This window comes from Leptonychotes weddellii, chromosome 6 (assembly GCF_054177405.1).
Source record: "Leptonychotes weddellii isolate Sample4059 chromosome 6, ASM5417740v2, whole genome shotgun sequence".
In the NCBI taxonomy this organism is placed as follows: domain Eukaryota; kingdom Metazoa; phylum Chordata; class Mammalia; order Carnivora; family Phocidae; genus Leptonychotes; species Leptonychotes weddellii.
In genome coordinates, this window is record NC_138374.1 from 84,951,902 (window position 1) to 84,964,122 (window position 12,221).

The window sequence follows — 12,221 nt, forward strand, 5'->3', positions numbered from 1 at the left end:
TAGGAAAACAGCATTTTCTCCATGGAAAAATGTGGAAAGTTTTTAGATGGAAAATTGTACTTAAATATAGAGATGTATGTGATAGTACACATATAGTTTAGGGCATCTTACCAGACACCTAGAAACAACAAACCCATAAGTATGCAGCTGAGTTAGAGAAACTTTAACTTTGAAGGTGGACATACATGTTTGCAGGCTTTTCTTACTCCAGACACATCCATTTGGAAGTTTTTTAAATGTGCTTCCAAAAGTAATTCCTGGAATCCTTTGGGAATTGTTTTGGCTTTCCTGTTGTTCAAGTGCATCCACATGGTTCTAACACCTCAGGCAAAATATGAACTCTAACACCATGCTGGCATGTCCGCATGGCCATGAGTTTGGGAGCAATTTTCTTGTTTTTATGGTGGAGATAAATTTAGGGAAACAGGCTGTGCGCAGAGAGAAGGAGAGTCTTTGGTATGGGATTTGCCATGCTTGGTCAATTAAAAAGTACACGAGGATAAGACTGAAGATTAGCTGGCTCTCTGTCACTTAATGTGGTATATCTGGAAGGTGTGCCATCCAATTCTCTCTTTCCAAGTTAATGGGATGCTGACAATGTGTTGTCCCAGACCTGGTAAGGAAAAACCTCTGGCTTTACCCCAAACCCACTGCATACTTTGCATTTTTTAAAAAAGCAGCCAAACACATTTTCCAGCAGGGACACTTCAAAGCAATTGCTGATTCATCAATCCATTCAGTCAGCAAGCATTTATAGAGCACCTATCATGTGCCAGACATCATGGTAGATGCTCAGGGAAATTAATAGAAAGGAGATATGGCCTCTGCTCTCCAAACTTGCTCATAACCTGATAGGAGACAAACATAAATGTACAGTTAATCAGAGTACAAAAATAATAATATCAATAAGGTCAGTGGGTAACAATTATTAAAAATGTATAACACGGGGCACCTGGGTGGCTCAGTCGGTTAAGCGGCTGCCTTCGGCTCAAATCATAAACCCAGGGGCCTGGGATTGAGCCCCGCATTGGACTCTCTGCTCAGTGGGAAGCCTGCCTCTCCCTTTCCCACTTCCCCTGCTTGTGTTCCCTCTCTCACTGTCTCTCTCTCTGTCAAATAAATAAATAAATAAAATATTTTTTAAAAATGTATAACATATGCCAAGCATAATGCTAACCTTATTTATACATTATTTAATTCTTAGCATATGCTATGAGTTTGATTATTATTATTCCAACTTTATGGATGTGGAAATTGAGGCTTGGAGAAGTTAAGTAACTTGCTGAAAATCACAGAGAATTTATTCTAGATCTAGGATTTGAACCCAAGTTGATCTGCATCTAGGGCTTATGAGCTTAACTATTAGGTCAAAAGAAAAGGGGCTATTGACCCTCCAGATCATGGAAATGAGAGGAAATTTGCTTGTAGAATCAGAAGAAGCGGGGGTGAGGAAAATGGTGTGAATCTCCTTCTGAGGAGTTGTCTGGGGTGGGCCTTGTGATAAACACCTGGTGTAGCTCAGGACACACCATCTCTCAGCAATGTAAATCCTTAGGCCAGAACAGGCAGGTCTCCACACTGTCAGTCTTCATTCTCTGTGAAAACATGGATCATGTTCTCAAAACCCCATGGGCCAGTGTATGAGCCACAGATCACTGCCTTCTAATCCTATTCTTCGGCCATGCTCAGATTTGGAGTATAAAATGGAGCAGGCAGCTTTTGAACTTAATACTTAGATAGGAGTCTGTAGAACACACACCAAGTCTTGGATTATCTCTACAACGAAAGTGACACAGTAATTTTGGAAATACTCTCTTGGTATCTTGTACATAGACCCTTAATCCTCTCTATATCTTCTACTTTAGGTCCCCAAACTGGCTCCTTCTTTAGTTTTCAATCCCCTGTTAAAGCTCACTTCTTTTAAAAACTCTTTCATGGTACCAAACTAGGGAAACCCTTCCCAAAAGGATGGCTTTCACATCTGGAAAATTAAGGGAGAGATGAAGAAAGTAAAGAACAAATAATCTAGTTTTTTCCAGGTATTTTATTATAATACTTGTTAAACAAACAAACAAAAAACAAAAATACTTCCTGACAACCTGATTTCTATTTGTAGCTGCAAAGCCAGGGGACCTTAAACAAGTGATTTAATTTGTCTGAATGCCAATGGATATATCTGAAAATTTGCAATAAAACTCATCCTGTGTCTCTCTTACATTTCAAAATCAAGTCAAAAAATATATGTGAAGAGGGATGCCTGGGTGGCTCACTCAGTTAAGCCTCTGACTCTTGATTTTGGCTCCCAGGTCATGATATCAGGGTTGTGAGATTGAGCCCCGTGTCAGGCGCTGTGCTCAGCGGGAAGTTTGTTTGAGATTCTCTCTCTCCCTCTCCCTCTACCCCTCCTCCTGCTCACTTGTTCTTGTTCTCTCTCTCCAAATAAATAAATAATCTTTTAAAAAAATGTATGTGAAGTATTTTGAAAGCAAATGCATATAAAAGTATAGAGAATAATACAGTGAATAAGCACGTACCTATAACCCAATACGACTTCACAACTTACAAAGCACTGTTGCAGCCTACTGTAAGTTTTTATACACAATCCCCTAAACCTCTCTTTCCCTCTAGACCTTCAATCTAAAATCCTGCTACCTTTATTCCACCTTAAAATGGGCAAGTCTTCCCCCAAATTATAGTTCTATTTGATACTTAGTGAAGGAAGAAGGATAGAAATATTTATAACTGGGCCACAGACTCTGAAAACTGTGTTTTCCTGGTGAGCATTGTCCTATTTGTAATATTAATCGTAACTTATTATATATTATATATAACTAATATTAATAATAGTTAATATTTATTGAGTACATATTATATATCATAGACTATACAACTGTGTTATCTGCATTTTCTTACTTAATCCTCACAAAAACCTTTAAGGGAAGACACTGCTACTAACACCTCTTCACCGGTAAGAAAAATAGATTAGGTAATCTGCACCAAGTTACAAAGCCATTAAAGAACAGACAGAGCTAGGATCAAATTCAAGTGTATTTCCTTAACCTCCAAAATCTACTGCCTCACAGGAGACAAGGACGAAGGAAGTGATGCGCTGTTTAACTTAATCCCTGATTAGCATAGATCACCTGTTCAGAGTGAGTACACTACACTCTTAGAATGCCCAGACATTAAAGGGCAGAGCAGGGATGGCTGTGTTTATGGCTACTTGGGACGTGATGATGGAGAGTCCAGCCAGCAGAGTAGTTGGGGAAATCTGGCATCTTCTAGGCAACCGGCAAGGCAAAAATAATTTATTAATAAGCCACATGTGGCTACACTCACCACGTCTGTTAACCACACATGTAGCACAGGCTGCCGTAATAGGAACCATGGGGCCTGAGCTAGAGGATTCCAGCACCAGGTTTTACAAGGAGTTGGTGGAGACTTCATGCAACCACACAGTAGGAAGCTCTTTTCTTGGAACAGCCCCACCCTTTTGTGTTTTTGTCTTTTATTCAATCTCTATTGTGAAACAACCTAATTCTCTGCCTTTCCACCTGAATGAAATAAGAGCACTATTCAATCCAATATCCAAATACCAGAAACTATAAGAATTGTTCTTATCCATGAAGAAGCATTCAGACTTAGATGACATAAGGAAGAGGTGCTGAGGAACAGAGGAGGGTCAGATATATATGAACGTTGCGTTAGAATTTGGCAGAATTTGTTGTCACTTATCAGCTGTGTGAATTCAAGCAAACCAATTAATGACTGAGTTTTCCAGTTCTTTCTCTGATGAAAAATTTTGTCTAATTTAGTCCTTTAACATGCTTCCAAATTTTCCTCCCTGAAGGATAAAATACATATTTTTTTCAGCCAGATGCACCCAGTCTGGGCTGAATTGCATCCCTCCAAAATTCATATGTTCAAGTCCTAACCCCAAGTACCCCAGAATATAACAATATTTAATTTAGGATCTTTTAAGAGTTAAAGTTAAAATGAAGTCATTAGGGTGGGCCCGAATCCAGTCTTAACTGGCCTCCTTATATGAAGAGATTAGGACTCAGAGACACACAGAGAAAAAACCATTTGAAGACACAGGGAGAAGGCAGCCATTTCTAAGGCAAGGAGAAAGGCCTTATAGGGGAAACCAACCCTGCTGACACTTTCATCTTGGACTTCCAACCTCCAGAACTGTGAGAAAATCAAGTTCTGTTGGTTAGGCTACCCATTCTGTATACTTTGTTATAGTAACCTTAGCAACCTAATGTAACACTTAATACAAATTAGGAAGCTTGTGTTATAGTGGCCATGAGGACCTATTCAAAAGGGCATGGAGCCCAACTAAGAGTAGCAGAGCCCCTCTGTATGTTGCCATGTGCCCAGCGCTGGTGTGAACACTTAGCAGGGATTAAATAATTTCACCCTCACAGTGAATCCTGCAGGTATTCCTATTACCCTTATTGTATAAAAGAGAAAATGGGTAATTAAAGAGTTTGGGGCACTTGCTCAGAATTTTAAAACTAGTCAGTGGTATAGCTGGGATTTAAGTCCAGAGGCTATACTCCTAACCAATGAGAGGTTTTTTAGAACCTGCAAGAAAATAATGTAACCATTTCAAAAGGACAATCTGCTTCTACTGCCACTCTTCCTTCTTACTCCATTTCTTACCCATTCGACCTGTTTTTAGATCTTACTACTTTACTAAAACTGTTCTTCCAAGGCAGACCTTGGTAGAGGTAACCTCTTCATCCCAAAATGTTGGGTAAGTTAATTGGCATTTGGTATCCATTTCCCCCCATCTACATTCCCCCGCTTAGCATCGAAAGGGAGGAAAGGATAAAACTACAATTTCCAGACTCCAGTACTGCTAGATTTCCAGGTACAATTAGGCTTAGCAATGAGAGGCATCCCTGTGAGGCTCAGAAGGCTGAGGTGGAGCAGATGTCCTCTTCCTGCTGACGTGGACAAGTGTGGTGCAAGCAGTTCTAGGGTCAGCTCCACGGATGGAGGGGTGTGGTGACAACAGCAGGAACAGGAGCGAAACTGTGCTGACCACTGGATTTCCATGAGGATCATGTGAGGTTGAAACTAATCATCAGCCCCTGATTTTCACTATTCCTTCCCTCTCAACAGCTTCATAAACACCTAATTCCATATAATAAACCCCTTCTGCTTGAAATAACCAATTTCTATTCCCTGCAATGAACTCTTACTCACATAGAATCCAGCAGATTCTTCTCTTTTTCTCATCACACTTGATTTCTGTGGCATTTAACACCATGACCCCCTCATCATCTTGGTTCTTATTCTTTACCAGTTTTGCAAGTATTTTATTTTGTTCCATTTTTTTCCTGACACAACATTCTCCCAGTCTCTTTCTCCACCTCTGATTTCTTTGTCTTTATCTCATTTGTCGGGTTCACTTCTTCCTTCCAACTGTTAAGTGTTATCACCCAGGACTCTGGCCTTGATTCTTTTCCTTTTCTCCACATATACTCTCCCTTGATCGCATCTTCTCCCATGGCTTTGTATACAGCTTTTAAGACAATAATTTTCAAGTGTCACCCAAACTCTAGAGTCAAATGTTTTGTAATTGCTGGAAACTCCTCATAGTATACCCGGCTGTCGCTTGAGACCCCGTTGAACTCAGCACCTAGATAGCTTTGTCTGCTATACCTCAACCTTTCTGCCAATCCTGCTCTTCCCACTTCCGGCCATGTCCAGTAATCCCATCACCGTTCATTTCAGTCATAGGGGCTCAAGGTGCTCTTTGGCCCCTTGTTTCTCTTATTTCTTCTATCCAAGCCATGAGCTAGATCTCCTTTATTTCTCCTTTATTTCCACAATTCCATTCACATAGTTTGGGCCCTTATTAACTTATCCAGGAAACTAATGTGTTATCGTTTCTCTAGGATTTCTTTTTCATTCATTGCAAACTTTTATGGTGCACCCACCATAGGCAAAGCACTGGAAAGAGGCCAATTCATATTCAACTTGTGGTCAACCTCCTCTTTCACTTGGTGTTTTTCTTCTTTATTTGTGTTTAGCCTAATTATGTTGTTAGTTTTGTCAGTATTAATGACTATATAAGGTCATTGATTAAAAGAGTTCATAGTGCAGTATGGAAGACAGATACATACATCTATGTGTAATACCCTCATTTATGCGTATATACACCTGCAACATGAAGTAAATTAACATAATAGTGATGTGAGTACACTGCAATGGGACAGACTAACTCTATAGCAGTAACTAACTCAAACTTTGATGACAGAAAAGGATTAACAGAGGAAATGATACTTGAATGGGGCCTTGTTGAATGAGGAGGATTTAGGTGGAAAGTCTAGGAAGGAGAGAAAAAAATAAAAGACTAGGAAGGAGAGAATACTTAGGCTGAGGGAAGAGGCTGAGAAAAGGGCAAAAACTATGTGCATACCTGTTTGGGAGAAGGTCAAATTGTCTGGAAAAGCTGAAGGATAGGATGTGTGTGTGTGGTCAGGATATGTCAGGGAAAAGGACTGGAAAGTAAATTTGGTAATATTAAGAACTGAGTATAATATTACAGAAATTCATACCTCAGCTTGTAGGCAATGAGAGATCCATTCAGTATTTTAAACCATAGCCATGACGTTTTCTTGAAATTTTCATCAGAGAGCACATTCTGGAGAATAGACTAGATCTATGGTTTTCTACCTGGATTCTACCAATCCTAAATAGGGTTATGGATGCCAACAATTAAATATGAATTTAAATTGTGTATGTGATTATATGCATTTTTCTAAAGGAAGTATCTATACTGAGACTGCCCAGTAAAATGTAATGTGAGCTACACATGCAATTTTAATTTTTTAGCTGTCACATAAAAAATAAAGGAACAGGTAAAATTAATTTTAAGAAAAAGTTTAATTTGCTTAACCAATATATCCAAAATATTATTGTTTCAACATATAATCAATAAACGTATTTTACATTCTTTTTTAATATAAAGCCTTTGAAATCAGGTATGTGTCTTACACTTACAGCACAACTCAATTTGGACCAGCCACTGTTCAAGTGCTCTATGGCCTCATGTGGCTAGTGGCTACGATATTGGACAGTGTAGGTCTGTACATTTTCATGGACTCTCAAAGGGATCCATGGCTTATCAGAAGATCAAGAACTAGTGAAATGGGGGAGAGGAGTGGCAGGAAAAAAAATGTCATTTCAAAAGTGCATGAAAGATATAAAGAGGATCTGAACTAGAGCAAGAAGATTCAAGATCACAGTAGGACTTAGTCATTAGCTATACAGGAAGCTTGGCTGAGGGAGAGGGAAAACAAAGATGACTGGAGGATTTCCAGTATTAGTAACTGGATGTTTGGAGATGCCATCTACATCTCTCCCCTTATACATCCTCTACAACTCTGTCAGAATTATCTTCCAAATATAGACTGTGATCTTGTCACACACATCCTTGCTCCATGGCCCTCAGCTCTCATTCACCCTTCCCTTGTCATTTCCTGAAACTAATTATTCCCTGCTTACTCCAGGTTTCTGTCCACACCAACATCTGCTCCTTCATCCTCCTGGTCCCCACTGAGGGGCTTTGCCAGGTTCCCTGGCTCTCCATGCACATGCTTCACTCCTTTGGCTGCTCCACATGCCACTCTGTTTGGTCAAGGTCCTATGAGCCTGCTTGAGCCACCTGTGCCTAAACTTACCCTAAGCCATATGAGCTTCACCCTGCATGATAAGAATAACTAGGACTTCACAGGTTCCTTCTGCCTTCATGGGATTTAGCCCTGGAAGGGAATTGGGGTATCTCCTCAGAATCCCTTCCAAGGGACACTGAACAATTCCTAAGTCCATTGTACTTCCTCAGACTATTCTGTCTTTCACCAGCTCTGAGGATTTTTTCCTCCTCTTACATTTGCATGCATTATTCTAACTCTATCATCTGTGGTTGGAGTGACTGTGAGTCTCTCAGTGTGTCTGGGAACAATCCAGACCTAACCTCTTGTCCCAGCATAATGAATGGTGTTTCCTTTCACAATCAAAATTGTCCTGGTTTGGAAGATGGGAGGTCTGTTTTGACACTCAAAAGCTGAGCATTGAATAAATTCTTTCTCTCTTCAACCTTATCCCAAAGCATGGATGAGCATAAGGAGTGCACACCAGCTACATTTTCAAAATATTCTCTTACTGCAGAAGAATGTTTCCCTATCACAATTAACAGGTATAAAATAACATATAATAACATGTAATATACATATAATAACAAATATAAGATTTATAAGAAATATTTACATGTGCCAATCGCCCACTTTACTTAATGGGGAAATAGTAGAACTTTCACTCAGGAGAAAAACAACCAAATCTGTTGATTAGTATCTATGTTACTGTGAAAATCCCCATAGCCAATAGGATCAGGCCATTATTTTGTTAGTTAAGGGTTGACTGAAGCAGGGAAATGGGGAAATCATTTATATAAAATATAATCTATATATAAAACACATGTGATCTAACATACATACAAAAATCTAGTCTAATATAAATTAGAAGCGTTGGTTATTCACCAACAATGTCACCTCACACTAGGAATTGAAATACATTTCACCTAAATTAAGTTGAATTTACTTAATATTACTCAAAATCAACCTATATTAATAAATTACTCATTAAACTGTTAAGTTTTACAATTCAAATATAAATAAAAGAAAATATAGGCAAATTTGACTTCATCCTTGGATGAGAAATAGGTTTCAAATATTGCAAAATAATGAAAGAAATAACAAAGAAATATATTGATATATTAACATACACTTTAAAACTTGTATGCCATATTTCCACAGTAGCATGGGTAAATTATAGGGAAACAATATACTGTGGAAATATTTATGATAAACCTGACAAAGGGTTAATACCATTACTATCTAAAGAGCTCCTGCATAGATTCAGAAAAATATATACTAAGATCTTAAAAGTTAAAGGAATAAAACACATACAAATAAACAGTTTACAGAATAGCAAATGCACATGGCTGCCATAAACACTGGATCCTACAATGCAGATGAAAATAACACCTAACTTGGGCTGGCTTGCCCATGGTCTTCCCCTTGGTGAGGGTCTGCCAGTGCATCTGACCCCAGGCTCATGCTTGGCCACCATGCTCTACCATCTCCTGGATGGCAAAATTTAATGGCAAGAGGCAACTGTGAGCAAATAAATTAGTTAACACACATTGATAATTTAAAACACACACACAAACATCTAATTGTCCTATCATTAAAAACAAGAAACAACAAACAACAAATCTCAACTTGGACAAATGAGAAAAAATGAATCACTGCTAATAAGAAACTAGAAATTCCATATATTATAGAATAGCAGATGTGGAAAGAAGTTATCAAGCAATTTTAGATATGTGTATGAGTAGCCTTTAATAGTATTATGTACTATAGAGATTCCTTGAATTTATCACGTTTCTGAAAACAGGGGAAAGAGGACCAGTGGAAAAATAAGTTTTAAGGGCAGTTGTCTTCAAATTTTAACGTAGCTAAGATTATCCTGAGGACTTTATTAAAATTCCATTTCTACCCTTACTCCCGGTGGAAGCAGAGGAATTCACATTCTTGAAAAGTACCCCAGGTTATTCTGATGCAGACTATCCACAGGCCACATACTAATAAATCGTTCTAAGGGAAAGTTTCAATTATCAAATTGCTAAAATAATTCTAATATCCCTAATTTCACTTCACTTTTTAGGCACTATCTTTTAGAGGTATTTCCAACATTTCATATGTTTCTTAATTTTGTTTTCATTACTGAACACATAGCCAAATGACTGAAGGATGGTAAGGGTCAAATGAGAATAAAAATTTGCCACTTTGGCTATACATAATACCTTCCATTTTCTACCTCCTGTAATTTTATTAATTTTTATAAAATAAATAGGATAAATACTATAAAATATTAAAATGATTGACTAACACTTGGTGTCATAGAGACAAATGAAAGTTCACAGAAAAATGTACTGGAACCTGGAAAATATCTGGAATTTCTTTTCTGGGCAGAGAAGATGCAGGGTGGTGAACCATTCAGGATTAGAGGGGACCAGGTACTCAGAATTAGAATGTGATTTATATGAATTCTTTGAAGTTCACATTAATCTTGGCTCTGTCTCGAATCCTCTCTGAGGTATGTTGATCACCAAAAAATAAGTGCACAAACAAATAAATATTACATTAAAGAAGATATTGCGAGAACTGAAGAGCTTGAAATATTTGTTAGCTGATGCACAGAATTCCAAATTTAGCATGTAATAGGTAGCTAAGGATGTCACCATGAGAAAAGTAGTGTTACTTAAAAGCTGAATGTACAAAATGTATGCCCAGAATGTACAGATACTTTTACATAATACATTTTTTAAAAGATTTTATTTATTTATTTGAGAGATAGAGAGAGAGAAAGAAAGAGAGCACAAGCAGGGGGAGGAGCAGAGGGAGAGGGAGAAGCAGACTCCCCACTGAGCAGGGACCCTTACACGGAGCTCGATCTCAGGACCCCAGGATCATGACCTGAGCCAAAGGCAGCCACTTAACTGACTGAGTCACCCCAGGTGCCCCTACATAATAAAATCTTTTTACAATTTATTTATAATAGTATATCTCTGAAAGTAATTTAAATGTCAATAAGAAGGGTTGGTTTAATGTATCTATAATCTAGAATATTATGTAATCACAAAATTATTTATAAATAATCTTGTTTCAGATTTGAAATGCCTAGATATAATATTAAATAGAAAAGCAATATGGAAGTTTAATATGTAGTATGATCTCAATTGGGCAAAAAATGAACAGTCGGAAAACAGAATACTAAAAAGTTTGTGGTAGAATTATGACTGATATGCTTTCCTTTAACTGTGCACTACTGTTCTATAAAGAGCTTTACAGTAAGAATGTATTACTTTTCTTCTGGGAAAATGTTTATTGCAAGACAGAAAGCATAAATTGTGGAGTATGGAGGATTCAAGTTCGTATTCTAGATCTTCAGTTTTCTGATTGAGGAAGCCTCTTGTTTCTTTACCTTTAAAATGAGAAAAATGCTACCTAAATTAAAGTATTGTAGTTAAGTTTAAATGGGTTAACCCGGGGTCCCTGGGTGGCTCAAGAGGTTAAGTGCCCGACTCTCAGTTTTGGCTCAGTCATGATCTCAGGTCATGGGATCGAGCCCCGCATCCAGCTCCGCACTCAGTGAAGAGTCTGCTTGAGAGTCTCTCTCTCTCTCTCTCTCTCTCCCTCTGCCCCTCCCCCTGCTCTCTCTCTCTTTCTCTCTAAAATAAATAAATCTTAAAAAAACTAGTTAACCCATTGAAAGTGCATAAGGCTCAATAGACCCTTAAGAAATGTTAGTTCTTTCTCTTAATTTATCCCAATTCCAGTGAAGATGTGGTAAGGAGTTATTCAGTAGTGCAACCAACCATTCAAGAGGAAAGTAGAGGGCCGAAGTACTCAGGTTTGTAATGTGATATATATGAATCCCTTGGGGTCTCACACTAAGCTCAACCCTGTCTTGCATCCTGTCTATGGGTGACTGCCAATACACACATACATACATATGTGTATATACATACATACACACATACATAAATATTAAAGACTCTTCTTGATAATATGAAACCAAAGAATAGACTCTGACTTCAGACCTACTTGCAAGGACATGGGGTGTGTCTACTGGTTTTGATTTCTTTACCCACCCAAGGTCTAATTCTGTTGCCTGAGTCAGATCAATGTTACCAATCAATTTAGTTCACTTTATTAACTCCTAATATGCTGACACTTGGGTGCAGAAGTTTAATCGATATTTTCTTATGGTGACCACATGCATTTCTTCAATATTCATGAATTTCTGAATTGTCAAGACTAACAGAACATAATCCTATTGTTACCAAATCCCCATAGATCTGTGACTCCTCGACCCTGGCTCTGTAACCACTCTTGATGAGAAAGTCCCTACAAAGGCACCAGCTGGGGAGAAGCCTCTCACCCTTGCTTTTCTAACAGGACAGCCCAGCAGTCCTTATGGGGCCAAGCTCGTTCTGAGGCTGGCCAGCTGTCCCCCTGTCACTGATCCCACAGGGAGATATGTCACTTTCGGAAGTTCGTGCAGGGCAGCCTAAGATTCACATTAATACAAGACAGAGGTCAAATGCTGTTCTGTACTAACTTTTGTTCCCTTCCAAA